The 15,113-nt window shown below is 47.4% G+C and overlaps 1 pseudogene; it reads left to right on the plus strand.

Annotated features, from left to right (window-relative positions):
• Nucleotides 1–366: 366 nt before the first annotated feature.
• On the plus strand, nt 367–5,792 carry LOC134391957 (polypeptide N-acetylgalactosaminyltransferase 6-like; annotated as a pseudogene).
• The last annotated feature ends 9,321 nt before the right edge of the window (nt 5,793–15,113 follow it).

The raw sequence follows: 15,113 nt of genomic DNA on the forward strand, positions 1-15,113 counted from the left end.
TGGGAAAAATGTATTCCTTGGCACTGGAAAGCCATTAATGCCGTCACTAGGCAAGCCTGCCCGGGAAAAAGGAATTCACAAGCAGGGTGCCACAACTAAGAAGGCCCACTCTCCAGTTGTCTCCCACCTCACCTCAGATGGTGTTCAGAGATGAACACGTTATTCAGGGACCTAGGCTTACACCTACAACTCCCAGCATGCCTTGGGTGGGAGGGAAGACTTTTCGGGCTTTTCGCCCATCATCTGGAAGTGGCTCCCCATCCTAGGCCTGAAGAGAGAGCACCTGAGACCGGCTGCCTCAGTCACTAGGCACCCTTGAGAGCTGGAGGGAAGGAGGGTGCAGCTCCGGGCCCTTTGCCAACAGCAATGGCCGAGCTCAAGCAGCCAGCTCCTTCACTGCCTATTTATGGGTACCATCAGCACAGTGCAATGTGGACTGGCTCGGCCAGACTTCACTTCCGGTGAGTCTCAACGGCAGGATTCCCACTTGTAGGGTGACCATATGAAAAGGAGGACAGGGCTCCTGTATCTTTAACAGTTGTATTGAAAAAGGAATTTCAGCAGGTGTCATTTGTATGTATGAAGAACCTGGTGAAACTTCCTCTTTCTCACAACAGTTAAAGCTGCAGGGGCCCTGCCCTCATTTAAATCTGGTCACTCTAGTATAGCTCCTGCAGCTTTAACTGTTGTGATGAAGATGGAATTTTGCCAGGTTCCCCTTATATACAAATGACACCTGCTGAAATTCCCTTTTCAATACAACTGTAAAAGATTCAGGAGCCCTGTCCTCCTTTTCATATGGTCACCCTACCATTTGGCAAGTTGGGCACCACAGCGAAAGGCATGTTGGGAGTTGTAGTTTTTGTTTTCTGTGGGAATATGAAAAATGGTGGTGGCTTCAAGGCGGCCCTGGCTGTGTGTCGGGGAGAAAGAGAGAGAGAAACAAATGCAATTCATTTTAAGGATACCTCACAGGCCTTGCATCGGCCTACCTTGCAGGGTTGTCATGAGGAGTGAGAGAGGAAAAAAAGAAATGAATATAATTCGATTAAAAGTTAACTCACAGGCCTAGCTCTGGCCTACTACTGTAAGATGATTACCTTGCAACCATATATCTTGGGGAGGGCAAGCAATGCCAGGTATGTATGTGTATGTGTGTGTGTGTCTGTGTTTATAATCCATCCTGGGCTGCAGCATGTCTACAGCTGGGAGGAGGGGCATAAATCAATTCAATAAATAAATAGGTTTGCTACAAAATGTGGACTGAACAAAACCCTTGAGTATTGCTGAGACAAAAACTTTGAGCATTCCTAAGTGAGTGTCTCTTATCTACACTACAGCTCAATCTGTGGTGCAGATAAGCCCCAAAATAGATGTTCCCCAACCACAAATAAAAGGAACACTCAGCATAATCCTATATGTCTTCACTCAGACTTCAATGGGTCTTATTCCCTGGAAGTCTGTATAGAAACTCCCTTCATCCCTGCCTATTGGCCATGCTGGTTGGGGCTGATGAGAGTTGTAGTTGTGATCTTATTCTTTGCCTCTGGCAGCAAAACAGCCTGGACCAGCCCTGGTTCACCCTGAGATGCTTCATTTTGTCTTCAAGTACCTGAGCTTTCATTTGACTTCTTACAGCCTTCTCAGGAGTGGGCAGAAGATAGATCAGTAGATCCCGATTTATCTCTGGGTGACTGGCGGTACATTGGCTGGACTTTCCGACTCCCAATAGCAAACTCACTTTTCCACCTAAATTAGGCTGCTGAAATGAAGAACACTTGGGATAAACAGGAGGAGAGTTTTGTGTGAAAGGCCTGTGACCAGGGTGACCATATGGAAAGGAGGACAGGGCTTCTGTATCTTTAACAGTTGTATTGAAAGAGGAATTTCAGCAGGTGTCATTTGCATGCATGCAGAAGCTGGTGAAATTCCCTCTTCGTCCCAACAGTTAAAGCTGCAGGAGCCCTGGTCTCTTAACTAGATACAAAAGGGGGAGGTCTCCTGCAGCTTTAACTGCTGGGATGAAGAGAGAATTTCACCAGGTGCCACATGCATACCAATGACACCTGGTGAAATTCCCTTTGGAATACAGCTGTTAAAGATACAGGAGCCCTGTCCTCCTTTTCATATGGTCACCCTACCTGTGACCTCAGCTCAGTTTTCCTTTTGAAAACATATTCCTAACTTCAGAATGCGCTGAAAAGTAGGCTTCTAGTTTTTTTTTAAGTACATCTGTCTTTGAAGTCTGCCCTCCCCTCTAAAAGAAGACCTTACGTGGGCCACGATCCTATGCATGTTTAGACAGAAATACATCCTACAAGTGGCAGGAATTATTTCTGTCTAAACATGCATAGGATTGCACCCTTGATCAATCTTTATTCAATACTTCTTGATGTTCTTGTAGGGCATTAACAAATTTAATGCTTTAGGCCAATTTTTTTCTTTAGTCTCTTCAAAGTCCAATGGGGTCTTTAAATATTGTTTGTTTTTCAAATCCTTCTTAGTTTCATCACATTTATTGCCGCTCTTTTGATCAAAGCTCATAAACTGAGATTCTAAAAATTGCTTACTTGTCTTTCAATACTGCTACAAATTTCTATTTGTCCTTTGAATTTTTTTTCTTTGTTTTGATATTCATGATTTTCTTACAAACTTCTACTGATCCACATTATCACCCCACCTTGAGAATTCTTGTGCTGCCCATGAGTTACTTTGATGGAAATAACCTCTTGCATACTAAATCCGTTCCCTGTTCTGATAAATTGCAGAGTTCCCACATTTGTTAGTCCACAAACTTATTGATCACACACAGAGTTTTTGTTTAAAAAACCATAAATGCTGTTTATTCTGGAGCTGTACAATCTTATGAGGTAATTCCTGCAGTGGTATCTTTTCTGTAAATACTCCATTTTGGCCAATAATTGTAGTACTTATCAGATTGTGTGCAAGTTCAGGACAGAAAACTAACCCACCCACTCCACCCCAATAATGATGATCTCCCCTATCTCTGGAAACTGAAACACTTGGCAAGCAACAGACTGGTTCAGCTTCATCAGTAAACTTGGGGGAGTGGGGAGACACCCATTGAGAGCCCTGAAAAAGTTTCAGAGAAGGACAACAAAGGATTAACACATAAAAGGCTAAGTAAATGGAGCCTCCTCACAGCAACAGACTTTTGAGGACCTGTGCTCAGACCACTGACTGCTAGAGAGTGTTTTAAACCATGGCCCGACTCAAACATCTGGAGGAGTCACCATTGGTGAATCCCTCCTGGGGCTTCTTGTCATGGCGGCAGCTGCCATTTTGAATGTTAACTCAGCCGGGGTGGGTTATTGGGGTGGTTAACATGTGCAACCCTAAAAAAGCCCAGAGGTTATGAGTGACTTGTCAACCACTCCCAACATACCACCTTTGCTGAGTTTGCACATAACAGGCTGAAATATTCAAGAATGGTGGCAACTACCACAACAAGCATCCCCACTGGGAAATTCCCCCATGGTGGCTGCTTGTGATGTGCAAATCAGGTCACTGTAGGGTGATAGTAACAACAACCCAGAGAATGGGTTGTCATTGAATTGTGGGTTGTTCTTGAAATATGGATTTTCATTATGTGTTAACCCGGCACTATGTTTTAACTATGGGTTGTTAACCACAAACAACCCAGGAAGCAAACCTATGGTTTATTGTTGGATTGTGGACTTTCGATTGCTCATGGTTAAGAACCTCTAGTTAAACCATAATGGAGAGTTTGCACGCAACAACAACCCATGATGCAACAACTGATATTCAACTTGTATTTTGGGTTGTCATTACATATGAACTGTGCTGGATTGTGGTACCAGCCAAGCCAGCCATAGCTTAGGGCATCATGTTATGAGAGGCATCTAAATATGTTGTAGTTAATGAGAAGACATATTATAATTGAAATAGCTTTGTCTTAAGTATGTTGGAAAGTCTAGTATGACTTACAGCAGAATGGCCTTATATAGAGAAAGCACGGCAACACATCATTCAGTATTGGAGGCAATAAATGTAGGGTAGAGCCAGTTTAAAAGAAGTTCCAATCAACTTTATTAATGCTTTTACATACATTTTCAGAGAAAGCTATCTAAGACTGTTAAATCACAAGCACCCTCTAACGTGTGAGTGCAAGTAAGCAAAGGCATGAGATATTGGATCTTTGCTTCCTCTCTGGAGAGACCACATGATGCTTGTTGCAGGAAGAGGAAGAGGAGGGAGCAGGAAATGAGAATTGACCAAGCTACATGACATTCTCTGTAACACCCTAGTATCTGGAAGAATGCAGAGTTATTCCTATTATCCCACAAAATAATTTTTTATATAAAAACCACCATTAAAATTCTGAAATGTGAGCAATGGGGACCAAAGGGAGGAGCCTTGGCCAAAGAACACTGTGGTCAGGAAAGACCAAATGATTGACATAATGATGGGAGCCGTCAACAACATCCAGGACTCCAGGCCAAAGCTGCAGATTGGGGCTCCGGTTCAGCAAGAGGTGCCTGTCCGGGACAGCAAGTCCTGCCTGCCGGGATATTACACACCAGCAGAACTGAAGCCCTTCATGGAATGTCCACCTCAAGACCCCAATAGCCCAGGAGCTGATGGCAAACCTTTCAAGAAGGACCAGTGGACACCAGAGGAGACGAAAGCGAAAGAACGTGGCTACGACAAGCACTGTTTCAATGCCTATGCCACTGACCGGATCTCTCTCCAAAGGGCCTTAAGACCAGACAGCCGGCCTCCAGAGTGTATCGACCAAAAATTCAAACGATGCCCTCCCCTCCCGACCACCAGCGTCGTCATCGTTTTCCATAACGAGGCCTGGTCAACTTTGCTTCGCACTGTGTGCAGTGTTCTGTATGCCTCCCCAGCTATATTGCTAAAAGAAATCATTCTTGTGGACGATGCCAGTACAGATGATTACTTGAAAGACGAGTTAGACAACTATGTGAAGCAATTGCAGATAGTGAAGGTCGTCTGGCAGCTGGAAAGGAAGGGTTTAATAACAGCCCGATTGCTCGGTGCCAGCGTTGCTACAGGAGATGTACTCACATTCCTGGATGCTCACTGTGAATGTTTCCATGGGGGGTTAGAGCCTCTCTTATCGCAAATTACTGAAGAGCCCACAGCTGTGGTCAGTCCAGATATCTTCACAATTGAACACCTTTGAGTTCTCCAAGCCAACTCAATATGGGAAGGTGCACAGTCGAGGGGACTTTGACTGGAGTCTGACTTTGGGATGGGAGTCCATCCCTCAACATGAGAGCAGAGGAGGAAAGATGAGACTTATCCTATCAAGACCCCCACATTTGCTGGTGGCCTCTTTGCCATCTCCATGTCCTATTTTGAACACATCGGCTCATACGACAACCAGATGGAGATCTGGGGAGGGGGAAATGTGGAGATGTCCTTTCAGGTTTGGCAGTGGGGGTCAGCTGGAGATCATTCCTTGCTCAGTCGTTGGCCACGTGTTCCGTTCCAAAAGCCTCCCCACCTTCCTGAAAGGGACTCAAGTGATCTCCAGGAACCAGGTGTACTTTGCAGAAGTCTGGATGGACGACTACAAGGAAATCTTCTACAGGAGGAACCAGCGGGCCTCGCAGATGGCTAGAGAGAAAACACACGGAGACCTTACTGAGTGTCTTGAGCTGAAAGAGCGGTTACATTGCAAAAACTTCACCTGGTATGTACAAAGTGTTTATCCGGAGATCTTCATCCCAGACCTTACGCCAGCTTTCTTTGGAGCTATTAGAAATGAAGGTTCTAAATGAACTGAGCAGTTTCTCTTGCTGAGCAGTTTCTCTTCCTGTATTTTAGGCCACCAAAAGACCCTAGTAACTAAATGGAGGGTCTTGAAAAGGCCGGAATGTCTTGCTGGTCAGCTGCATTGGCAAAGCTGATATACTTCTGCCTGGAGGCACCCTGATGGGGTATAAAGATGTTCCCGGTTGTAGAAGAGTCTGTTTTGGACTGAAAAAAGAGAATTTTCTGGGGTACCTGGATCTTGACATTCACGGAGTGGGCCTGTGCATATTTGTCTTGCTGCTGCTGAACCCGGACCCGCTCTGCCATAGATAGCAGGATCTGGGTGGCTGCAAAATTGTCTGGGCATCTAAACGGTGTTCATGGAGCCGATGGAGCACTGTATTTAGCAGGAAGATCCTTGAGGTCAGGCAGTGGCATCTCCTCCAATGTGGAGCTCCCTCTTTCAGGTAAGCAGTGCTCCTGACAATATAGGGAGGAAAAGGTCAGGTCACTCTGGGACCAGGATATCTGTGGGTCATGGAGGGCCAGCCAAGTCATTCCCAATACCAGGGGAAAGTGTGGTGTCGCTGCCAGATAGAAATGAAGTTCCTATTTATGTTCCTGGATCTCCAGGGTGAGGGACACATTTTGATGCTATCAATGACAGGTCCTGAAGTCACAGGCCTGCCATCAATTGTCTCTACCACCACTGGGTGGCTTGTGGGCGGAGTTAGGATCTGGTGAGCAGCAGCAAAGGCAATGTCCATAAAATTGCTTAAGGCTCCCAAATCCATCGCAATGCTATGCATCAGGGCGTGCCCTGGGCACTGAAGAGTCACTTGTACGAGGAAGTGTTTTTGCGAAACTGTACAGAGGGACAAGGCTCTGGAGCCATATCCACTTTTCGAGTTTTTGCAGCGTCTCTCAGAACTGCAGGCCATGGAGGTTTGGCAGGGCAGGTGACTGCAAGGTGCCCCATGGTCCCACAGCAAAAGCAGAGACCATCTTGTCTCTGACGGTCCTTCTCCTCATGAGTCAATTTCAGCCAGGTTTCTCCTGAAAGCCTGGATTCCCAGGTGTGGGTCTAATGATGCACAAGCTGCCAGCTTTCTAGCCATCCATCTACTCTTTGGCATAAGTGAATCAAGGCCTGGAGGGCTGATGGTCTTCCTACTCATGCCAGTTCATCACGGATGTCATCAGACAGGCCTTCCTGAAATTGGTTTGTTAAGGCCGCTTCATTCTTTTCCAAGTCTCAGGACACCAGGCGGAAATCATTTGTATGTTCAGTAACTGATTTTCCCTTCCTTGAAGTCACCTGATGTTACACGTAATGGTTTTGACCTTCTGTGGGTCCTTGCAGACCTGGCACATCTGGGTTAGAAAGCCTTTGAAATCAGAGAGGAGCACACTGGCCTGTAGCAGGTACGGGGTTGCCCATTTGGCAGCAGACCCGATCAGCAGACTGATAAGGAACGCAACCCTGGTCTTGTCCTTTCAGAAGTCCTCAGGGCGCAATTCCATACACAGCACACACTGTGCCAGGAAAGCAGGGAACTGCTCAGGTGAGCCATCAAGCTTTCCAGGAGCTGCTGCAGGGCACTTCTGCCTGGGAGGTGCAGCTACAGGCAGTTGCACAGGCATCTGAGCCTGGAGCCTGCTGATACCAGCTGTCAGCTGGGCCATCTGCTTCTTTAACGGGATGGTTTCCTGGGCTAAAGCCCCCACCTCCACAAAGGCTCGGAGCAGTCTTAGATGTAGGGCTGACCACAAGGCCAAGCATTAACCCAAGCCGATGTTCCTGACAGGGAAGTCGTCTCCTCTGATGGCCCAGGGTCCTCCTGGTCTGGTGCCAGGGAATGGGGTGGTGTCCCCCTGGTTTCTGGAGGCTCTGTTTCATCCTCTGAGGAGGATTCCTCTGGTGAGGGCATGGCAAAAGGCGGTTTAGTGCTCTGCGACATCAAGATCCTCCACCAGCACATCACCTGGGTGGGAGAGAAGAGAAAGGGGATGTAATTCTATGAGATTCAGGACATGGTAAGGAAGGAAAGGTCAGCAGAGCAATCGTGATAGCAGCAACAGATGATATCCTTTTTATCCCTCCCTTCCTCCAAGAAGCTCAGAGTGGTGTACATGGTTCTGTCCACACCCATTTTATCTTCCCAACCATCCTGTTAGGTTAGGCTGAGAAAGAGTAACTGGTCCAAGGCTAACCAGTGAGCTTTGTGACTGAGTGGGAATTTGAACCTGGGCCTTTGGGAGTTGAACCTCTTAACCGTCCACCTCTCTGACCAGTACACTAGATAGGATGTATTAAAAAGTGGCAACATGGTTTATGGCTTGGTGCTAGCATTAAAGCTCCTAAAGTAGGTGGGAACTACTGCTTCCAAACCTGGGGCTTGGGTGTAGGGACTTTCTCGGCAAGAATGGTGTTTGCCAGCTGGCATGGCCCGTGGTTCATCTAGTGTAGCCTTGGGAGAGTAATGAGCTACAGAACACAAAAAGTGCAGCTAGAGGAGAGTACCTGGGCCAGAAGCTCATCAGGGATGGGTATCCACCCAAACTTTTCTGGATGCATTTTCCAGATAGACACCCAGAAAGTTCATTCAAACTGGATTGTCCAGCTTGGATGTCTAGGCCCTTGAAGGAGGAGGAGGAGGAGGAGGAGGACAGGGCTGGGATGGATACAGCAGGGTCCGAGGCCCCTGGATACTGGCACATGTCCATGGCACACCTGCTATGGCTCATAACCATGGGAGCTGATCTGCCATGGTTCGCAGTGTTCTTGATGTGGTGCACTTGCGCATGTTGTCAAGAAAGGACTGATCTGAGGCATAAACATGTTTCTGACCAATCTAGACATGACCACTAGGATATTTGGGTGCACACACACTACAGCAGGGATGGGCAGAAGGTAGGTTTGTATCTATTAGTAGATTGGCAAGGACATCTTGCGACAACAAAATATCTCCCCTTGACCCTAAATTCATCCTTCTGAAATGAAGAAGGGTTGGGGTAACCTGGAAAAGACTCTGAGCTCTGTTCAGTTGATTCCTGGCCTCAAAATGCTTTAATTCTAAGGATGTGTCTTCTGTAACAGTGTGTAACTGGTGGATTTCAAGGTTAACAGTTTAAAAAAAGTAGATACCTTTGCACGCAGAGAGGCTCTGGATGGCAACGGGCAGCTCTTTAAACACCCGGATTTTCTGGAGCTGGTGGCGGATTTTGTTTTTCACTTCCCATGCCTGGAGAGGTGGAAGAAAAATCCCCCAATGTTAGAAACCATTTTTAATCCAAGAAAAGGGCTGGCACTTTAAAGATGGTATCTCCAACATGGAGCCCACGGGCACTGATTTGTTCACGGACATCTCTCTTTGGGCCCTCCAGGCTCCCTCCTGATTTTTGTTTTATTTCTTAAGATTTTTTTTTTAAATTCACCCAAGTGGGATGCTGGCAAACTGCAAAGCCAGGTGGTTCCCTCCAACACCTCCTTTATTTGGTTTCAAAGTGTTTGGGTGTTTTAGACCTCAGACCCCACCTCTGATCTGTACTGAGGTTCTGGGGCACTTTTCTTTGAGTCTCACCACTTTGCCTTCTGGGAAATAAGTATTTTGTAACCATCCCCACCCACCATTTTAACCATTTGATGATCAGTAAACAACACCAGGGTGGCCATGTTGTGAGAGCACCCACAACACTTTCAAACTCCCAGCTGTGCCCAGTGACCCCAAGGGGTTGGGGAGCCCTGCGTTGAGGCCTGCCCCCTCCCTGCCCAAGCAAGCCAGACCCTGCAGCTCACCTCATTCCCCAGCAGCTGTTCTCCACTGCCCAGGAGGGAGTAGACCAGGAGGAGCCCAGCTTCACACACCCTTAGCAGGGGGTGGTAGATGGCGAGCAGAGCCACATTGAGAAAAGACCTTCGCTGCTCTTCAGTAAAGATCTTTCCAAACACCTAAAAATAGACAATGAACATCTCTTTGGCCCTGTTCAGAAGGCACCTTAAACCACAGCTTTAACCATGGTGAATAAGGCTTTTTGCCTTATTCATCGTGGTTAAAGCTATGATTTAAGATGTCTTCTGAACAGGGCCACAGTCTTCTTTTCCCACCAAAACGAAGTCAAAAGATGTCTGTTGGACTTGCATATATATTCCCCTTTCTTCCTTTCCCTTCTCTCTTTCAATATTTTCTTACACACTCACAATTTAAATTGTACGTCCCAACCTGTCTCTTCTGCTCAGGTTACTCTGTAAAGGGCCGTGTACTTTGGTTGTACTAGGTAAAAAAATAACAAGTAATATCCTCATCACAGGGGCGGGGGAGCCTTCTCAGAGGGACATTCTTACCTCTCCAACTCGCATGATGTTAATGTAAGAGAGCAGCTTTGGTTCGAACTCATATTTTCTGCTCCAGAGCTCCTCTGTGTTGTCCATGGTCATCCCTGACAGAGAGACACCAAGAGATAAAGCTTTATTGGTCTGAACATGATGATCTATGGCAGGAAAGGAGAATGTGGGACCCTCCAGATGTTTTGGGACTGCAGCTTCCATCATCCCCAGCTAGCCTAGCCAATGGTGAGGGATGATGGGAGTTGCAATCCAGCATCCTCTGGAGGGCCCCAGGTTGCCCACTCATGATGATTCTGGGTCTTTCTCACATAGCGGCTCTTGGGTTTGTGAGGGCTGCCTCCAGACTTATCTCTTAATTAATTAATTAATTAATTACATTTCTATATCGCCCAATAGCCGGAGCTCTCTGGAGAAATCTTAAGAGGATTTCTCTGACGCTTCTCCTAACTAATTGTCACAGTGGTCTAAGGCAAGACTGAGGTAAAGAAGGTTCAAGTCTGCCTCACCAGAAGGAATCTCACATGCTCTTGAATGCCAAGGAACAGGGGACAAGGCGGGGGCCTATGGTAGTGCGGGCCTTCCCATCAGGCAGAGTAAAGGTGGCTTCCTCAGGCAGCAGACTTTGAGGGCAGCAAATCTTTAGTTATTCAGGTTGTTACCACTGTATTTTTTTTCTACTGGGGGCGGGTGGGGTGTGTGTAAGGTTTTCTGCCTCAACTGCCTAAATAAATTGGCTGGCTTTGGGTGGCGGCTTTGGATGGCGGAGTGGGGTGTGGTGGGATGGGATAGGGTGGGGAGGGCACGCCTGGTTGTGCCTCAGACAGCCAAATGTCTTGGTCCGGCCCTCAGGAAGGGAGAACGGTATCAGGAAATTACAACCGAATAAGATGGTAGTCTCTTGTGTGAAGAACTGAGACAAGAACTGAGACAGTATGCTTTGGATACTGTATTTTGTATTTGTGTTTTTAACCTGTTGGTAGTTTTATGATGGTTTTAATTTTTGTGACCCGCCCAGAGAGCTTCGGCTATTGGGCGGTATAAAAATCTAATAAATAAATAAATAAATAAATAGTTGCTCTTCAGTTTCTCTTGGTATAGGAAACCAAGGCATTTGGTAGAATGCATTATGTTCCAGCAAGTAGCTGCTGTCGCTAACTTACCTTTCTGGTGGACCGCTAGTTCATACAGGCGGAACACGCCCTCCCTGGCCTGGCGACCGATGATGTTTTGGGAGTCATTGATGCAAATGGAGAGCTCGGCTACATAGCGGCCCAGCTGTGGGAGCTCACAGGTGTTCTAGGGGGAAGGAGAGAAAGTGGGATTTTAAGCTCCATCGGTCTGTATACTGCCAGAAGAGCAACTCCCTCACAAAGCAAGCTGAACGAGGAAGCTCAGAACGATGGCACTTTGCTATAAGGAACCCCAATGTGGTCCGCACAGCAAAGGGAAAGAGCAATGGGAATTTTGGCCCACTTCTCTAGGTTTCGTGCTTTCCAGCCCAGAACTCTGCAGCCCTTTTGAGCCAAAGCACCTGTCTGCACCTGTGGGCTACTTACGTCAAAGCCTGCCATCCTAGTAGCGAAGCGAAGGACGGAGGCGCTGTTCCTGATGGCCCTGGCTCTCTCCTTCACATCCTTCGAGTCGAACCAGAAGTGGATGTGCTGTAAGGGGAAGCAACACCTCAGAAACGTTGTGCTGGGCGAACATCTTCCCCAGTCTTGATGACATGCTACTGGCAGTTGTGCACCCCCAAATAATTTGCTCCTCAGTGATATTCATCTTATTAATCCATCTTGTCCTTCACCTCCAGCGCTAGGGTGACCATATGAAAAGGAAGACGGGCTCCTGTATCTTTAACAGTTGTATTGAAAAGGGAATTTCAGCAGGGGTCATTTGTATATATGGAGAACCTGGTGAAATTTCCTCTTTGTCACAACCGTTAAAGCTGCAGGTGCCCTGCCCTCTTTTAAATCTGGTCACTCTAGTATAGCTCCTGCAGCTTTAACTAGTGTGATGAAGAGGGAATTTCACCAGGTTCTCCGTATATACAAATGACACCTGCTGAAATTCCCTTTTCTATGCAACTGTTAAAGATACAGGAGCCCTGTCCTCCTTTTCATAGGGTCACCCTATCCAGCACATAAAAATGTCTTTTCCACCCTTGCTTCAATGTACTTACATCTAAGATTCGGAGGAGGTGTGCTGTCGTGGGGTCCTCCTCTAGTAAGGACTCCAGCATTGCTTCCAGGGCTGCAAAAGATCGCCTGTATGCTGCCTGAAAGTAAAGAGAAAGCCACACTGTGCTTGCTGGAGTCTCTCCTTAACAAGGCCTTCCTGCATGCAGGCGACACAAAGCTGTGTCGTTCTGCCTGTCGAACAGAGACTTTTGTACTAGAAGTGGTCCTGTGGATTCTGGACTATAAGATGGAGCTTATGAACAATAACTCTCTCCCCCTCCCTGCCTTTTCTGGGCACAGAGTTTTGCCCGCTGCGCCCCAAATGCAGAAACTGTCTCAGAGATTCAGGTAAGGAATCAAGTACCACAGGCTCTGAAGTAGGAGCATTTGCCACAGTGCTGATGAGCTCAACATGAACTTACCTGGTCGCTGGCATCACTGCTGGCCACATCCACGTTGATGACAGCTTGCAGAGCCAAGCGAAGGAGGCTGGACTCCAGCTCCGGCGCAAGGGGAGGCCTGAATTTGCTGGCAGGGCAGAGGGGAAAGTATTAGAGGGAGGGGCGGCCATCCAGATTGACTCCATCAGAAAGTAACTGATGCCCGAACCGATAGTTTGCCTGGCACTTGCCCATTCCAAATCATGTTTCTTATGCCAATTACAAATTGTGATCAATAAGGAAATTTACCACCAAACAAATCAAACATATACAATACCTAGATCATACACAAGAGGTGAAGTCCTTCGACAAAAGCATTAGCCTTATAGGCTTGCCTAAGTTGGGAAGTTTCCCTGGCAAATTTGCCTGTGTTAAACATAATAGGCTTAGCTGTGCTAGAGAGCTGATATTTGATTTTATCCCTCTCAGGATGATTGGCTACCAGCTCTAAACTTCCCTTTGCAAATCTCCTACATGGAGGCTCCACTTGGGCCTGGAGAAGCACAGACCTTCAGACTCTGAACACCAAGAGGTGCAGAGACGAGGACCGAGGGAGTCCCCACCAGGGGTGGAAGGGGAAGGAGGACGAGATCCTTGGGCACTGAGGCCAGGTCCCCCAAGGTAACACGAGGCAAACACCTGTACTTGGGCATACCGTGAGTGTACTGCCCCCCCCCCCCCGCTGCCCAGTGGATTCCCTGGCTGAGGTGGTCTAAGATGTGATGTTGGAAATCTTTAGGATTCTGCTTCCAGGAGATGTCAACATCTATGCCTTAATAGGACCAAATTGGGACATCATGTCTTTCATGACAACCATCAAGCTGTTCCAGGTTGTCACTGGCCCAACACAGGACTGGGGGACCTATTAAAATGGCCCACCAGTGAAGACTTATGGAATCCCAGCAATTCCTGAATGCAATGGGGCATTTTTCAGTAACTAGAGCTGGCCATTCTGTTGAGTCCCTTGTCGCGCTGTGGAATGGGGAAGTGCTACAGGCCACGGATCCAATCGCTCCTGAGTGCCCTTTTCTGCACTGTGGAGCTCAGAGGGCTCTCTGGTGTTTTGAGAGCATTGAGGGCTGCTGAGACAGACTGTGTTTTTTTAATGGGTTGGTTGCTTTCTGGCTTCCTCTTGTGCCTCTACTATTTTGTTTGCTTTTCTGAAAATGTTCTGTTCCCTGCCTTTATCTGTCCCTTATAGATCTCCCCCTCCCTGACCCTTCTCCCCCCAAAAGACATACCTCAAATGATCGATTGCGGCCATGGCACTAGGGAGCACTGGTGACAGTGCAGACGGCATCGGGAGATTTTCCATAACCACCTAGGAGAAAACCAAGTGGGCAGAACAGAGCAAGTGAGGGCCAGGTCCCCATATGGACTCCAGTAGGGCTGCTCCAGCCCCAGTCCTACACTTCCATCTCAACCTGACCCTCTGACTGGTTTTGTCTGAGCCCTCGGGCACCTTGGAGCCCTCCGCATAACCCTCAGAACAGGAGTACCAATTCTATACTATCACGGGCAGAAGTAGTGATCCTATTCTAAATGGTTGCATAGTCTTTCTTTCTAAGGCCTCCCCAAAACCTCCCACAAATTCGAACCCTGGGCTCTCCACCCACCGCCTCGCTGACACTTCCCCACTAGATTTCTGGTGCTGCCTCTCACTCACCACTATGGCCCGTGCCAATTCCCCCTTGGAGCATGGAAGCTCCAGTTGCTCCTGGTGGTTCTGATTAATAGCAGAACATAAAGCGGAGACGCTGTCGAGGAAGCGGATGTCCTCTTTGTCATCCCGATTGATCTGGAGGTAGGAAGAGAGTCAGGCTGTTAATCAGGGGCGTGGTTCATTCATATTCTTTTCTTCTCATCATAATTGCTCAATTGTGATTATTCAAGATTTTAATTTAAAGAGGAATTCTTTGGGCTGCACATAAAAAACTATTCATTAAAGCCCGCTTTTCTACAGGGAACAGGACCTGAGTCATTCTGGGCTGATTCATGGTCGCACGAGTGAATAAGAAGCAACCACCCAAAGGGGCAGAAGCCAGGAAGCAGAAGCTACTTTAAAAGAAAGGAGGAGGAGAAGACTAAATGAAGACACAGCTGCTGAATGGGCGTTACTTCTGAGTAAGCGTCCAGTAGTGGAGGCCCTTGTCCATGGGGATTTTTATGGGGAACATAGCGGTGGATTTAGTACCACTGGCTGAATTGCACAGTTTTAATGCAGCTTCCGCCTGACTGCTGAAAGGCAATGGCTGGGCAGCCCTAAAGGTCTCTTACATGTGAGGGGAATATCTCTGCGGAAGTGTTTGCTTGCTTGTTTTTGTTTTTACCTCCTCTCCATCGCGCATATGCTCCAGGATGATGATGCACAGATCCTCAGCT

Source organism: Elgaria multicarinata, chromosome 2 (genome assembly GCF_023053635.1).
Source record: "Elgaria multicarinata webbii isolate HBS135686 ecotype San Diego chromosome 2, rElgMul1.1.pri, whole genome shotgun sequence".
Lineage (NCBI taxonomy): Eukaryota > Metazoa > Chordata > Lepidosauria > Squamata > Anguidae > Elgaria > Elgaria multicarinata.